This window comes from Anas platyrhynchos, chromosome 1 (genome assembly GCF_047663525.1).
Source record: "Anas platyrhynchos isolate ZD024472 breed Pekin duck chromosome 1, IASCAAS_PekinDuck_T2T, whole genome shotgun sequence".
In the NCBI taxonomy this organism is placed as follows: domain Eukaryota; kingdom Metazoa; phylum Chordata; class Aves; order Anseriformes; family Anatidae; genus Anas; species Anas platyrhynchos.
The window spans coordinates 162,648,578-162,665,817 of record NC_092587.1 but is presented as its reverse complement, the minus strand read 5'-3'; positions in this window follow the sequence as shown (position 1 = coordinate 162,665,817).

Sequence of the window (17,240 nt, the reverse complement as noted above, 5' to 3'; positions counted from 1 at the left end):
ACTTATTCGATCACACAGTATGAGCTAAAACAACAGGTATATATTAACAAAGTAAACTAGGATAGAGTCCCCAAATCACATTTAATGTTATATTAAACATTAAAATATTAAATTTATTATATTAAATTTATTATATTTATTATATTATATTAACATAATTATTATGTTTATATTAAAATTCATTGATTACATCAGTCATCTAAACAAATTTAAAAGCACACATTGTGTCTACTTTGGCCTTTTACTTTAGATCAAGCATCTGTCTTTTAAATTAATTTCCAGGTCGGCTGAGCTTTCCATGCTTTGATTCTCATCACCAAATGTACTCAGTACCCAAACCAGACTTGACTTTGATGAAACTAAGCTAGAAGATGTTTTGTCCAGTGCAGAGCAATCATTGCTGGACACTTACTGTTGAGATGTGATTCCCAGGGGCCAGGACCAATAGGTCCTCACAACCAGGTCCTGTCCTACCAGCCCCAGCCAGGGAGCAGTGAAGGCTTTTACAGAGTATGGGGGGGGGGGGGGTGGACTGAAACTGATCTGGTGCAAAACCCACAGAACTCATACTGTTACAATGGTTTCATGCTACAGATCTTCACAATCTGTACCACACTACTTCCTTGTGAGTGATTGCACCATACTACTTGTGTTAGGGCTTATTGTGACTTAGCAAAACAAAGGCAGATAGATTCATCTGACCAAATGGAGACGCCTATAAGAGCACTGTGCTTCTACCATTGGCAATGAAGAGGAACAAGTCATTTCTGGTATATTTTAGATTAATTGCCTGAAATTGCCTTGAAGGAGAATATTTCTCTGAAAGTGCAAAGTAGAATGATTGGGTCAGCTGTGGACACATACATCTAAAGTCAGGTGAGACAACACTCATAAAGGGTGAAAAACTAGGCAGAACTTAGGCATACACATAACAAAAAATAGTCTGACTGGAAAAAGGGACTCTTCACAGATTACTGTGGATGTGAGAGCCCCAACTAGCCTCAAGGTGGCTTCAACCATTTATTTCCTCAAAAAAAACCAACTGATTTAATGGCTAAGAAGGCTGGCCTCAAATGCTGTTGGCATAAAAAACGTGTAGTCCCGTAACTCCTAAAGATTTATTGCAAGTAAGCAGAGCCAAACTCTGTCATTCTCAGCCCATTAGTTGTCCTTAGGGGAATCATAAAGCTCACTACCTTTATACCTGTAGTTGAGAACTGAAATAGAACCTGAAGTATAGTTTGAAAATACAGCTGAGCCCACTTAATGCCTTTTTCATGCTCCTTCTTTCACTGCTCATGGACAGGTATTTTTCATTGTGTCAGTTCTGTCATTTTATTGGATCCCTTGCTGAACCGGTTCATTTCTTTAAGTCAGAAGATAGTTCATTTACCTAGACTCCCCACCTCCCACTGTCAATGAAAAATAAATAAATAAAATAATTCTGCTAGGTAGCTTCAATGAACATTGGAGCCAACACAGGTCTGAGAGTTTTGTTTGTTTGTTTTTTTAATCTGGTTTACCACATGGCTGCACAAACACTTATGAGAGATGGTGAGGTATGGGAAAGAACTGGCTTCAAGAGCAATATCCCTCCAGCCTAACTATAGCTCTGGGCACCATCTGAATTCAAAAGCAAGAGCTGCTTGCCCAAGTCTTCTATACAACATTAGAAGAGTTAGAAGTCAATGAGACACAGAAAGCAGTAAAATGAGTAAGGAACTGTCTCATAGCAGGCCTGAGGGGAGAATCCTCCACCCATTTAATATTCATAGTCATAAAGTCCCCTGTAGATCTGGAGGTTTAAAAGCAGTTCAGTCCTTTAAAATGAAAAATTGAAAAGATGAGTGTAGAGGGAAATAAATTAAAAAAAAAAAAAAAAAAGACCACACAATTATATGCAATAGGATAATGACTTCAACATGGTGAAGAAAGGATATAAACCACCAAGCTCACCATGGCTGTTATCAGGTCTTCCCTGTATGAAGTGTAATCTACTGATTGCACTCAAGGAGAAGTGTATGGCCAGAGGCAGAATAATAGGGAGGATGGTTCAGGGCTCAGAGACACCTGATAAACTGTAACAAGGCTCCACACAGCTCAGTGATCTCAAGACGTAGGGATGCTTTGCATACGCTGCTGTGTGTTCCTTCAGTGCTCACACAGTCAAGGAACAATAAATGTGAGGACCATAGCGGCATATGAACCGTCAGTTAGATACTACATTTAAGCTTCATTGTAGTGAATATAAATCTCTAGCAAGTGTATATCTACATTCAGATAGTAGGTCCCCAAAATTACCCATTCGTCCTCACTGACCATGACGCTACCTCAGGTGTAGGCACCTACAGTGTAGGCAACTTAAGTCAGAAGCAAGGAATTCTACCTCTAAATTCTCTGTGGCTGATTTTAATATAAAACCTCATTTTGGTATAAAAACATGCATCAGCTTTATACTTCCTTCCCTGTTATGTAAATTCCTCACTTCCTTTCTTCATTGGAAAGTGATTACTCATAGGTTGTGGCCTGCTTAGATCAGGATCAGAAACATCACATATTAGCATCATATGAAACAGAAAAAGCTAATGAAATGAAATTTTTAGAAGACATTTTTTTTGTGCTTATCCATTGGACTTTAATGTCCCAAAACAGTAACTATTTTTTTAGTGTTTCTGTGGTGGGTTGACTTTGGCTGACTGCCAGTCCCCCACCCAGACAAGGACTCCCAAATAAGATGAAAAAACTTGTGGATTGAGCAAAAGACATGGAGATCACTTATGAATTACCATTAGAGGCAAAGCATACTTGGCTTGGGGAACATTAACTTAATTTATCAACAATTAAAAATAGATTTGGAGAGTGAGTCCCAAAACAAACAAACAAACCAAAATAATCCAACACACCTTCAACCTTAGCTCACCTTTCTTTCCCAAATCCTCTACCTGTGCTCCAAGCAGCACAAAGAGGATAAAGAATTGAAGGATTTAAAGCCAATCTCTTAACAGTTCCTCTTTGTCACTCCTTCCTCTTCACACTTTTCCCCTGCTCCAGTGTGGGTCTTCCTATGGGCTGCAGTCCTTCCAGAACTTCTTTAGCATGGACTAGTCTCCATAGGCCACAGTCCCCACAGGAATATTCACCTGTTCTGGCACAGTGCTCCATGGTGTACAGTGTGGATGTCTGTTTCGCCATGGTCTCCTAGCTCTGCTGCAGGGGGGTACCTCTTGGAGTACCTCCTCTTCCTCCCTCTTCATTGACCTTCATGTCTGAAGGGTTGTTTCTCACACACTTTTTCTCCTCACTACTGTCTCTCACAACTGCTGCACAGTGTTTTGCTGTTTCTTAAATATCTTCTTGCAGCTTGGCTGATGGGCTCAGCTGTGTCCTGTGGTGGGCCCATTTTAGAACTAGCTGGAAGCAAGCGACCTATTCCCAGCAACGTCTGTGCATTGCTTGGAAGACACAAAGCTGGAGACATCCAAAACAGATCAGATAATGAACTTAAGAGTTAAGCAATATGGAAGATCAGGCATGAAGTCCTCACATGTGTGAGTCAAGAACCTTTCATTGTGCTTTCATGGATGTTATTTTTTTCTTGTGTGCATTGACAAATTAAATTCAACTAGAAGGAGTTCAGCATGTTTTATACCTGGCTGATCAATTTAAGGTTTTTATACTCCTGTTAATACCATAAGAAAAGGTAATGTGACAGGAACAGATGTATTTATTGAGTTCTGATGGTTAAGAAAAACATGTTTTTGACATCTGATACTTGGAACTCTCTTGCTTGGTTTTGACTGCTTTCTACTCTGCTGTCAGAAGTAGTTTACCTGTAAGAAATCCACACATCAAAATTTGGCTGGTTACACAGTAAACTTTCTTTTGTTATCTCTGATATTTTTGTTACGCAGTAAACTTTCTTTTGTTATCACTGATATTTTCACTACCCCAGCTTTGACTTTCAGCTTATAACAAATGTGCTCCTTTGTTGAATCTTTTATCTGTTAGTTTCCATGTAACTTTTTATATGCAAATCATCTTGCTGTGAGGGCAGTGGCTGCTATCACCTTTACATAACCAAAGATGTCATTTATTCTATTTCAGGATATTCTGAATTTCGATCATGAATGTCACTGTCTGTTACTCTGTTATTTGTATCCTCTTGGTGACAACTTGGTGATGATAATGAGCCTTTCTGCTCTAGCTGTGAGAATGCTGCCATCCATCTTCTTTGTTGTGGCCTTTCACACTTCTGAATCTGCGCATTATGTATTAGACATAGACAGAACTTTCTAGTTCAGGTCAACTAATAAGAATGCTTTAATTTTGCAGGAAAGCTGCACTTCAAACCTCATATTAAAAAGACAGTTTTTTGGAACTAGCTAACTTCCTTGTAGAAAACAGGTATGTTGGCTATCCAGTTACACAATTCCAAAATATTTCCTACTTTTGCAAAAGGTCATGAATCAACATTGCAACTGAATGAAGTTTTGTGTTATTAAATTATTAAATATACCTTAAATATTAAATAATAAAGAGTAGGAAGTAGTAGATTCATGAAAAAAAAAAAAAAAGATTATTTTGAAAGTATGCTTTAAGTACATTTTTCAATGAAATGATCATGATATTTTCATGCATAGTCACTAGGCTTTGAGATTGAAATTAGTCCCTGAAAAAATCAGCCTTTTAAAAGTTAGGCATCTAGTCATATAAGCTCTAACTGGTATAAAGCAGAAAGACAGTCAATTCCAGAAGCTACTTACTACAGAGAAAAGCATTTAGCAGATTACTCACTTTCTGGAGTTACCTTTCTCCACTGATTGTAGTGAAAACATAGACAATTGGTATTTAGCTGACTGGAATCAAGTGAGATGAATTACACCCCTAGTGCCAATAATGTGCTATGGTAACGATTTTCAGGTATTGCAAAGTGTCCCAGTGAAGCTGTACCTGGAACACCAGTCATAAAAACTATAAAAACTGAGATCACTCAGGTGTATCACTCAGACAAAAAAAAAAAAAAAAAAAAAAAAAAAAAAAAGTTACTGTACTATCATTATGGAATAGGATGAAATAGAATGGACAGAGTTCTCTTGGGATTTGGTTTGTGTATTTGCTTTCCTATATCTGTTATCTTACAGCAGTCTGGCTATAACAATAGATATCCCACAGTTAGCTTGCCTGTTGGGAGAATATCAAAGACCAGAAGATGCAATACAACACTATTAGATTATTAATTCAAAGTTGAATTTCTCTATTACTGGATTCTAAGTTTAAATAGATTTTTTTTTCCTAACATTAAAACATTGGTCCTTATTCTCAATGGGTTTGGCAAGGAGAAAAATGTTTTATAGTTTCAGACAAAATGTAGCAATTATAGCAAGGTGGAGTCCTTTGAGATAAGCATTTGTAGCTAGTAGATTACCATGAAAGTAAGGGTGTTCCAGCAAAACCCCTTCCTCTCCACACTCCGTCACTTTCCATTACTGACAATCCATTGGCATGGCATGTGTGGACAAAATTCCCTGCACACTGAGAGCTTGGGGATCTCATATCTGTTTGTTAAAGTAACAGTAGCATTTAATCAAAAGAAAAATCCATCCTCCATTAATAAATAATGTATACATCTAACATAATAGTCAAGCAAGAAAATACAAACGGTTCCAGTAATTTGAGTGTGATGTTTGCCCTTTGTAAAAGTTTAGAAATACTGCTGACTTATAAGGACATCACATTCATGATGTTACATTTAAGGCTGTATGGAGTCTTGGGCTTCCATTATGGATCCATATACAATTCTGAGATAAAAAATGTCTCTGGAGCTTTAACTTGGCATACAAGACTTCAGCCAGGCAGGGGTGAGTTTAACAACTGTGCAATGTTAAGCACTGAACATGGCTTCATAAGAATGAATGTGTGGGTGAAAAGTCGGGGAAGGATTTTTTGAAGGTGCCTATTTCTTAAGGATTCAGATGAGCCATTAATTCATCTACACTATTTTACAGAAAAATTTCCTGTCTTCAAGAACAACAACAACAAAAGAAGATGGAAAACTATAGGATTTACATTTTGAATTGGGTTCTATCCATAGCTATTGACATTTTACATTGTAGTTTAACTGAGAATGAGTTTGATCTATTGACTTTTTTCCAAATCTGGATTTTTTGTAACAGACTTTGGGAATTTTTATAGATGCCTAAGGGTACAGATAAGGACTACTGAATTTTTCAAAATCAGCAGTAATATCTATTGATGTCAGTGGGAGTGGGATATTCAGAGACACTTGAAAATGCTTTCTAAATTTTTCAACACTTAAAGTATCCTTTTTAAATATAGCTCTTCTGATATTAAATTAATTTAATGTATATTTGGTCACCATTTAAATTATTGGAAATAGTGCAAGTGGTGTAAGTGGAGCAACATTTTTTTCTGAGTGGAAAAATATGAGAAATGGCAGAGTTTATTCACTTGCTCACCTGAAGACAAATATTGCTATATAAAATTGCCTGGATTAAACTGCCCAGGATATTCTTATAGGACTGATAGAGATGTCTACAGAAACCCAATGACAACTTGGAAGTTAATCGTGTTATCCTAGCATGTCTCCACAGATGCATATGTGTAACAAAATGAACCTCTCAGGGTGCATAGTCTTAGGAAAACTCACCTAAATTCAGGTGAACTCTCTGTAGATTTTTCTAAGTCATCTAGGTGTCCGAGCTTCTTTGTAGTCAGAGATCTACTCAGGTTTCAGCATTATAAACATAGTTATGTATCTTTACAGTATGCACTGTAAATAGTTACAGTAGTTTACAGTATGCACTGTAAATACCCCACCTAGAGACCAGATGCTGATCAAGAGCTGTGTGGATCTTTTGCATACCCTTTTTTAAAAGTCTTGTACATGCCAGTGCCATATAGAGATGTCTTGAATACTGCAGACCACTTCACCTTGCAATAGATGGTGAATCCTGATATCTGTTTAATCTAGATGGTTTAACCCAGTCAAGGGAGCTTAGGGAGTTATTTATCTCAGACTAAACTAGACACCTAAATCTGGTCATCAGAATATCTAAAGTAGCTCTCAGGGCAGACAGACATGTTACCTGTACTGTACAAATCACTTAAAAGACTTAGCTAAATCCCATTCACTGGGGATGTTTTGATAAATATACATGCATAATGTCATTTTAGGTGCTGTAGCCTGCGATTGCTCCTACTGAAGATATAGTGTCTGCCAGCCCTGAACAGGCATCTGCAGGACAGTTTTCTATACATTTAAACAAATAAATCCTTTGTCTTTAGAAATTAGGTGTGGCAAAATTCCTATAGCAGTAATTTTTCTACCTCTACTTTCTTGAGGCCATAATTTTGTACTTAGACTGCCCTGAACACTGTCATTGCCTTTGCTCAAGCTGATGCTGGAATCCAGCCTTTCTGAGGATGAAGTTATAGAATTTGTCTTTTTTATTTTGTCTCCAGCAACAGTCAAAAGGTCATTGCAGTCCACTACTTAACATAATTACTGATGATAGTTTTAACATTGAAAGAGTGGTGAATACCATTTAATTAAATCTAAGATCTGATTAAATTATCTGTGCCTGAACACATTTCTATACTGCTCCAATATTCTTGAAAGATGTTTGACATTTGAAGTTAAAGCGTGGTCCCAGTAGAAACATTGGGACTAATAAAATTTAAATTGGTCAAATTCTACCTTCAGGTACATCACTCTAAGTATTATGTGTGAGCAATAGTCACAGGCATTTTGAAATGAATATATACCATCTCACCTCCCAAATATTCAGATTTCTTTTGTAATCCTTAATAGGAGGACAGTTAAAGAAAGTCAATCTGTTAATCAAAATCTGCTCTCGAGGTAAAAATGTTAGCAAGATCTCCATAACTTGTGAGCAAGATGCTGAAAAAGTATACTGTTTCTGGTTTCTATAACTCAGTCATGAAATGCATATATCAGAAAGAAAAATCCTTCTCAACAGTAGCCCAAGAATGGATTGACTGGAATTAGAAAGAAATGGTCTGATAGGGTGAATTTGAAACATTTCTCTTTCATATTTACCAAGAACTCCATGATATTTAAACTCCATTCATTATAAAAAAGTTATACCTATCTGGACTGTATTTCACAGATCTTTTCTAGCCTGTCTGTTCTATCTCTGTATTGCTATATAATACATACATATATGTATGTATGTATATAATTGCTATATAATACATACATTCTTGTCTTCATCAGTGTATCTGCTGTGATACAATATACCTCACCATTGGGAATGCATGAAAGCAGTGAAACTACTGATTAGATATTCTAATGCAGTATGCCAAGAATATTTCATTGTATATTTTAAGTGTTCCTTAGGCATTATTATTATTGCTATTGATATTGCTATTTATGTCTCACCCAGTACTTTCCAGAGTAAAACTTCTTGGGTGAATGCAGAGTCTGTGTTTTTGCACTTCAGTGCATTTTAATTTTTGCAAGAGTATAAAAAAAATTAATAAAACTACAGGACAATTGTTGAAAAAAATCTTTCTTTTTATTTATTTATTTTTTTTGCCTCAGCAGGAAATTAAATAACAGTTTGAAATACTTAGCTAACAATGTAGTGCTAAATGGAGTTTACACCTGAATAGAAATCTCCACCTCTCTTGATATACAAATATATATATGCAATACTTTTCTGTTTTGACTTTAACTTACAACCTATCTAGGAGTTGAAAACAGTTATGTTTAGACATTAATTATTCTTGTTCTATTCTGTCTTAGAGAAGGCAAGCAGGTTTTAAAGATGGAAAATTCGGAATACCCTTCTTGTCTTGCTATTCAGAATGACAATACTGTATCGCAAGACATCAATATGTGTATATTTTTCAGTGTTCATTAAAAAACATATAATATCTATGTACAACTCTCCTGCTATCGTTTTGGCAGAATTATGCATTTGATAATGTAGTAAATCTTGTTTTCAGTTTTGTGGCCCTGATAATTAAATGGACACTCTTGTTGAACAGGCATCCAAAGAATTCCTGTTTCTGAAGACAGGGGATCTGTTAATACTGACTGATAAATAGAGTATCCACAATGGCCTCAGTAACAAAGAATGAGATCACACCTGTCTGCACAAGGCATCTAAATTTCAAATGCCAAATGTTTTGTCTTTCTAGGCTATCTAGACAGGAGTTGCTGAAGCCTCCAAAGGGAAAAGCTGGCCAACAAAGACTAGGAACATAAAACAGGCAAGTGTAAAATATGTGCATCCCATCCAGTATTTACAAAATTAGAAATGTATGCCTTTGTATCCCCATCTGTGTTTCTTACCAAAATCTCTGTGAATATTGCCTTCACAAGAGTGGTTTAACTTACAGAAATGGGCCTGTTCCTAGGTAGAAAGGACATATTTTTAAACTAAGGTCTACAGATACACAGTCAAATCTTAGAAATTACTTCAAAAATTGTAATATGAGGATGTAATTGGCCCTATATGGGACAACAGCTATGCATGTATAATGTTGACTGAAATCCCTGCTTCTCTCTGCCTTTTTGAACATCCCCATGATCATTCATTATGTGCAAAATTATTTCAATACTTTCCCCAATAGTAACAGTAAGTGACAGCACTCTATGTACTTTGGTATTGAAACACTCTTATGCCATCGAGTTCTAAGAAATGTAAGCAGCCTTTATGTACATAAAAAAAATTTCAATTAAGCATTGTGTCCCATTTTTCAGCACAAGTATTACCTTCCAGCAACAAGGAATAAATCTCTTTATAGCTAGGAAAATACCCAAGGTAATTCAAGTCATTCATACTGTTGTGATCCTTGTCCCTATGCTACAAAATGTACTGGCACTGCAGTTATTATATAATGCTGATAAAAGATAAAGAATTTCCCTTTACAATACTTCTAATATTTATGAAGACACATTCTGGGTTTATTCAAGTCTTTTTTTTTCTAACCTAACAAAGAGTCCACTGTGAATTTGGATGAGAGTTGTCAATTTAATACATGTGAATTAGGGTATGGGTCATCCTAGTGCAAGTTAGGAAAATGTCATTTTCTGCATATCTAGGGAGCATCAGCCAGTTACAAATGAATTTAGTTACGAGTATATTTTGATACAATGTAAACCATACCCAAATCCCATTACTACAGTAGGAAGATAAAAATTAATGTGATCAGCACCAATCATTTTAGGAAGAAGAGCTGATGAAATCCCATAGTAACAATTGCCCACCTCTCTCTCATAGTTTCTTATTGGGACAAAATGACAAAATGATTTTCAGGAAGAGGATAGTCATGTAGTCGCTGTCTGAACACAAGTTAGGAGACAGGAGAATAGGAAAATACCTTGAGATAGGTTGTAAAAGCTACAGTAAGGGATGAATGATATAGATTATTTTTTTTTTTTAAAAAAAAAAAGGAAAAAAAGTGAGAAGTTGTTGAATGTGAGATGCAAAAGCCATATGAAAGGAATATTGAGACTATGATACATGCAGATTTATAGCAAGGAAGTAAGCCATATCAGAGAGAGAAAGCAGAGTGAGGAGAAACCTCTGATGTAAAAGAAATGGAAATACAGGGATGAGGAAAGGCCAACTCATCAAGGGTATTAAAGATAGATGGCATTAGAAGGTGTGTCTGATGATCTACCCATGGAGTAAATGGAACTGTACTCCACATATTTCAGATATAGTGAAATGGTACCAGTGCTCCATTCAACTAATATGGTGATTATACTGCATGCGTACATATACTTGTAAAAGTACATATGTACATGTATTCAATTATACTACAGCTGAATCAGTGTAATATATCTGCAACTATATAATAAAAAGATATTTCTTTCAAGAACCTTCAAAATGACAGTGCATAAATTTGCGATACTAAGGGAAGATAAGAAAGTCAAGAAAATAAAGAAGTTCAGAAGTATGATGACATTTTTAATGTCAGCATTTAATGTAAATGTCTTGACAGATTTCTGAAGGTTTGACTCTTGACACCTGAATATTTCAGACAGCCACAATGTAAACATGAAGACCAGGTGATGAGTAGCTGTTTCATAGACATAGGTATTGCATGGCTGCATGATAGCCTTCCACAATTTCAAGCGTAGCTAAATGATCACTCCTGCATTTCTTTCCCTTTTCCCTTAGAAATAAAGTTTTGAATAAACCTATGGATGGAAAAGAATCAGAATCACGGCACCATACTTTCACCACATTGGCTTATGAATTAGGGTTTTTAATGCTTACTCTGCAAGCCCAATCCAAGTGCTGTTTATTACTACGTGAAGATTAACTCTGACAGCTACACACCCAGTCAAGACAGAGGCACAGACTACAGTACCTCTGTTCAGTTTAGACTGAAAGCAGCCTCAGTTGATTTCAGTAGAATTTGGCCCCTTTTTACTCCATCTTATGTAGCTTCATCAGAATATGAAGCATAATATTATTCAAATATCTCATGAAGACAAAAATAATTAGTGACCTAACTGATAAAGGAGTTTCCATTGTAGTTATACATAAGGATTACCCAAAATAAGACAAATGATATTTGATGGTCAGGATTAGTGCAAAAGTAATAAGAGGATCCTCTCTATGGTATGAAAAGACCTATGATTGAAATGGATATGGATATCTGAATGATATCCAAAGGATATCTGAAGAAGAATTGTTATACACCCTAAAGAAATTTAAACAATTTTTGTAATGGTTATAGCACATCAGTGATATTTTCCTGATTTGGAAAAATGATTGTAACTTGCTGGAAAGGTTTATTATGGAGCTGAATAATTTATACCTCCCCATTATGTTTGATGGAAAGCAGAGTCAGAAGATTGTTAACTATCTTGATGTAAGTCAGGCACTGATTTGATCCCAGTGATAGCAGAGCATATTTTGTTTTTATGCGTATGAGATAGAAATAATCACTGAACAAAAATAAAATAATTCAGCAAAGTCCTTTATATAAAAGTAACTAAATATAATAGTTAGCTTAATTCAAGATACAGCTATAATCCTCAAAGAAGGGGTTCTTTGTAACAGTCTAGTCATATCATCTCTCGCTTAGCATTATGGCAATATATCTGATGAACAGGAGCAGGTATTTTGGCACCACAGGGATTTCTTAAAGTCATTCCACTGGGTATGTAGCCATTTTCAGGGAACCAAGGCAACCCAAAACTGAAGAGAGATACTCTGGAACAGATGTTTAGCACAGCCAGGAGGTGAGCTAGTCCTGTACATCCCTTGGGCTGAACAGCCCCCTATGGAGTCCTTGATAGAAATTTTCTACCTTTATAATAACATTCCCAAGGAAGGCATTATCAAAATTTGCTCCCCCCAGGGCACTGCTCACACTGGGGATCCCAGTTTGAAACCCCTTGGGCCATTGTGGGGGCAAATCATTATTCAATGACCAATTGAATAATAATTGAGTAATCAATGATCAATTGAGATCATCTAACTCATTATGTTAGCAAGTCTGTCATCTAACTTGCTGGCAGAAGTCAGCAATTGGTTTAATTGGTTTGTTAGGCATTTTAAATTTCATCCCTACCTGCTAATAGGGCTTAGAATATATATTGGCATATTTGAAGCCTAAATACTGAATAAATACTGAATCTTTATTATTATTATTATTATTATTTATTTTATTTCATTTTTTTTTTCTGGAAGGCCAGCAGTTGCTTTTGAAAAGAATAAAAGATACTAAAGATCTCTTGGTACGTGGTAATGATGCTAAATATACCAATAAAAGTCATTTCCTAAGTAATCCTGTGCTAAAGTGCTTTCTTCTCCTAACCACAAACAGTTTATAATATGACATTTAGACAAAATTCTGTTATCCATTCCTTGGCTGGAGTCTTCAGAGGTATCCCACCTTAATGATTGTTACATATTTGTTGAAAAATTTCTGTGTTATGGTTTATGCTGGAGACAAAGCTATGCCTGCAAAAATCTGAGTCCTTGAGCATGAAAGTTCACCTGTGAGGAATGGGCATGTCCAACTGGAACAAAATATTTGCCTGAGAGGTAAATCTGGCTTAAAAACTGATTTAACATAGATAGGCACAGAGTGCTTACCATAGCCTAGTGGCAGACATATGGGTTGCATTGCTGCATAAAAATGTTTCCAGAAGGGTCCTCAGGATAAAAGTTTATCCCCTCTACACTGGCTCTCTGTAGAAGCACCCTCAGGACTGTCAATGAGAAATTTAGCAGCTACTTACAAAAGGAAAATATGAGCACATCCATTGCCTAGCACATTCTAGCACAGAGTGCATTTATTTAGACAGGACTTGGAACTCTACCAATCAATCATTCATTCTCACAGGGACAATTCCCACACAGAATTTTGGGCCATAAGAGAGGGTGTGCGCTGCCTGAGTGACAGCTAAAGCTGCAGATGGGCTCAGGTCTTCTATACACCATGCCATACTTCATGAATCTACACAGGTATCTTGGATACCTTAGGGTATCTGAAGAGGCATTGGATTTTTTTCTGTTCAGGCCACTGAATGAAGCCCTTGTGATGACACCCTAGCAGAAAGGATGGTTTCCGGTCCCTCTTTCCAGAGATTCAGATATCCTTTCTGCGTGTGACCTGATAACAGCTGCCACAAGGCTAGCTGGGATTTGTAGGCAGGCTGTTCTTCAGTGGATGTCTGATGCTGCTTCTCAGGTATGGTATGGGATTCACAGTGTGCTTGTGAGAAGTCTGCTACACCCAGTGCTCAAGCAGCATTCACATAATGTAACTAATGATATTCTTGTGTCTGATCTTCCACCTGGCAATCAGTCATTCTCAAGTTTGCATTTAGCATGCTTAAGACAGGGAGGAAGATCAGGAAATTGAGTATTATCTTGTTTAAACTGTTGGCAAACTCACCAGCTATGTACTCGAGTTCAGGCTCTGAAAAGTAGTTCCACTGTCTTTTGTCCAAATTAACCTTTGTTTACTGGCATATACCCATAACTACAGTGCTGAAAATGTCTTCAATCACTCCACAGCATAAGGGTTCATATCAGAGGACAGAATATGTTGTGGCCAGGTTCTTTTGGTTTATGCTCAATTAATACTTCAAGAGAGCACATACTGGACTCTGTTGAAGTGCCTGTTCTTGTCAACTTGTTTTTGTTCCATTCCTGGAAGCCCTATTTTTTTACCATCTCCCTCTTTATTTTCCAGACAGTGTCACTTACAACTGCCTTTCAGCAAATGAAAAGTTACGTGGGTAAACAGTGTAGATGTGGTTGCACAGGCTGCAGTGAAAACCACCACCTCTTTCAAAGGACATGAGTAGCAGTGACGTATCTGAAGAGGCTGTTTGAAGTTATTGAATCTATAATCAAAATTCCTTGAACAGTATTTTCCATCCCAACAGTCCTGCAGCTCATTTTGATCTTTTTTATTGGAAATTATATTTTCCTGTTATTTAATGAGAGGCTTCTGAAATGATCGCTCTTCTGTCCTTCATTAAAAATGGTAGAAGTTCATTTCTTCACAGATATGAACAAGGTCCAGATTCTGCAATGAACTGTATACGCTGTGATAGTTTACTGAGGTCTCTGGAGTAATTTGGTCTGTAAGTTACTAAATTATGTGGCACAGAAACTCTGTAAGGGAACAGAAAATGACACATATGTGAGTTTCATACACCTCTGTCCAGTATCATGAAATCCCACATTCGCTTGCTGCATAGCAGTTGAGGGTTCTGGACTTTGGATATTCTGAATCTCATCTATATTACTGTGAATCTGAGTCTAGATGCCTAATACTAAGTGAGGCTTTTGGGTTTGCAAAACATGAGTGAAGACAGATGACTCCCAAATACCCCAAACCCCAGAGATAATTGTAGTCTTTCTACTTTTAGCAAACTTGGTTCCACTCCCTCACAGCAGAGATTTACCCAGCACCACCTCAAAGCAGATGTTCCTATCTTCGTAAGATTCTACAGTATACCTATTTCTGCCTGTGTACTGCATAAGACGCCTGGGTACCTCACATGCTTATCCCAGTTGCATTTTGACGCCAGACTTTGGGAAATAATACGTTACAACATCTAGTCATGTAGTGCTAGTCCCTCAGCCCAAAAACAACAGTTAGTATCAGTTCAAGTGCAATCAATCAGGCAGCCTGTTTGGTTCCTTTCTTCTCCTGAAATGCATTTTTAATATAATGAAGCTTCTCATTCAGCAAAGTAGGGAATGATCCTATATATAAATTCTTGTGAGACCCAAACCGCTGCTATTGACAGACACTGATGGCCAATTGAAATGTTCTTGGGCACCTCTAATACTCTAATAAAGGAAACTCTTTTTTTTTTTTTTTTTTTTTTTTCAATGTGTGTGTATTAAAATGAGTCAAGAGTTTATTTATGTGCTTACACCCTGAGTGGAATACAAGAGGGTACAACAAAGTGGGCTTGGTAGGGGCAGCTGGCCTTTCAGTCATGAAGAAAACATGACTGTTCTTTAAACAGACTGCACCCTATTAGCTATTTATTTTACAATTTTTCTTTACAATGCCCATGGAGTACTTCTCCCCAGTACATATTTTTCACATCATCTACTTGCCATATAATACAGTTTCTGAGGGTGGGTAATATTCAGTTGATTAATTAAAGAGTTACCACTGAAAACAATCTTTTCTGTATGACCTGACAACTGACTGCTAGAAGGAAAGAAGTGTGTGGCTTGGATATAAAAATTACCAACAAAAAAGTTTTATGCAATTGGCTTGACAGAATTATATAAAGCTAATCCCTCAAGCAAGAGTTGCTTTTCTTACTGTTCCCCAATCCTATCTCTTACTCTTTTAAAAAACTGTTTTTCCTATTTTTTATTCTTTTTTACTGTTGCACCCAGAGGCAGTACCAAGATTAAGGGCTGTTGCATTAACAGGGGGAAAACAAATCCTAGCATGTCCAAATCAGCCAGGCAACCTTGATGAACAATTGTATTGAAATTTCAGGTGAATATTTATTTGAAATAAAACAGAGAAGGGCAGACAAAAATCCTTTTATTTATAGGTTTTGCTTTTTTTTTTTTTTCTTTTGTTCTGTCTTTATATTTTTTATTTTATTTTGATTAGACTTTCTTCCTTTCAGTTATTGATTAGAAGCAGTTCCAAAGCTTGGGATGGATCCCATACTTAATTAGCCCTTCAGATAAATCGAGTTCCACCAAAATAGATTATTTATTTATTTAGTTGTTTGTTTGCTTGTTTTACTTCCAGCCAGTTTAAGTGGAAATGTTCAAATACAAGTTTGCAATGCTTATAAAGACTTGGCCCATAGTTCTTATAGTATTATCTGTTGGTATAAGACACTTGTTCATCCACTCTTTCCTCCTCATGGGTGTTGGAGAGGAATGTAATATTTCAGAACTGACCTCAGGTCCATCTTTTTAGACATATTATATATGAGACTATTATTGCAATGTCTTAGGATCTCATAATATTTAATAAATTCAAGCTCATAACTCCCCAGTGATTTAGAGTAGTAATTGTTCATAGTGCTCCATGGTTTCCCATATTGAGTCATCCCAAACTCTGTTAAGAGCTTCCAATTAAAACTTGCTTGAGATTTGATAAGCTAAATGATCCTTCTTTCTGAATATTAATACTAAAAAGGAATTTCTGAATATTAATAATAAAAAAATCAGAATAAAAATATAAGGGAATTCTCTAAAGGAATTTGGGGAGATACTGATGGGTGAAAGCTTTATATGCTAAGAAATAGTCTCCAGCTCTCACTCTGAACTCCATAGTTTTGCATAATGTAGTGGGTTCACATGGCAAGGTTTTGGTAGTGGGGGGCATAGAGGTGGCTTCTGTGAGAAGAACCCAGAAGCTGCCCCATGTTAGATAAGGGCCCAGTTGCTGGCCAGAGTTTAGCCAATAAATGATGTTGTTTGCACCTCTGTGAGAGTATATTTAAGAAAGGGGAAAAATCTGCTGCGAAACAGCAGCTGGGTGAGTGAGGTGTGAGAACCAGCCCTGCAGACACCCAGGTCAGTGCAGAAGGGCAGGAGGTGCTCCAGGCACACAGCAGAAGTTCCCCTGTGGCCCGTGGAGAGGTCCCTGGTGGATCAGGCTGTCCCCCTGCAGCTCATGGGTCCCACATGGAGCAGATCTCCATGCTGCAGCCTGTGGAGGAGCCCCCAGTGGAGCAGGTGGAGGTGACCATGGAGAGGCCCCATTGGAGCAGGCCC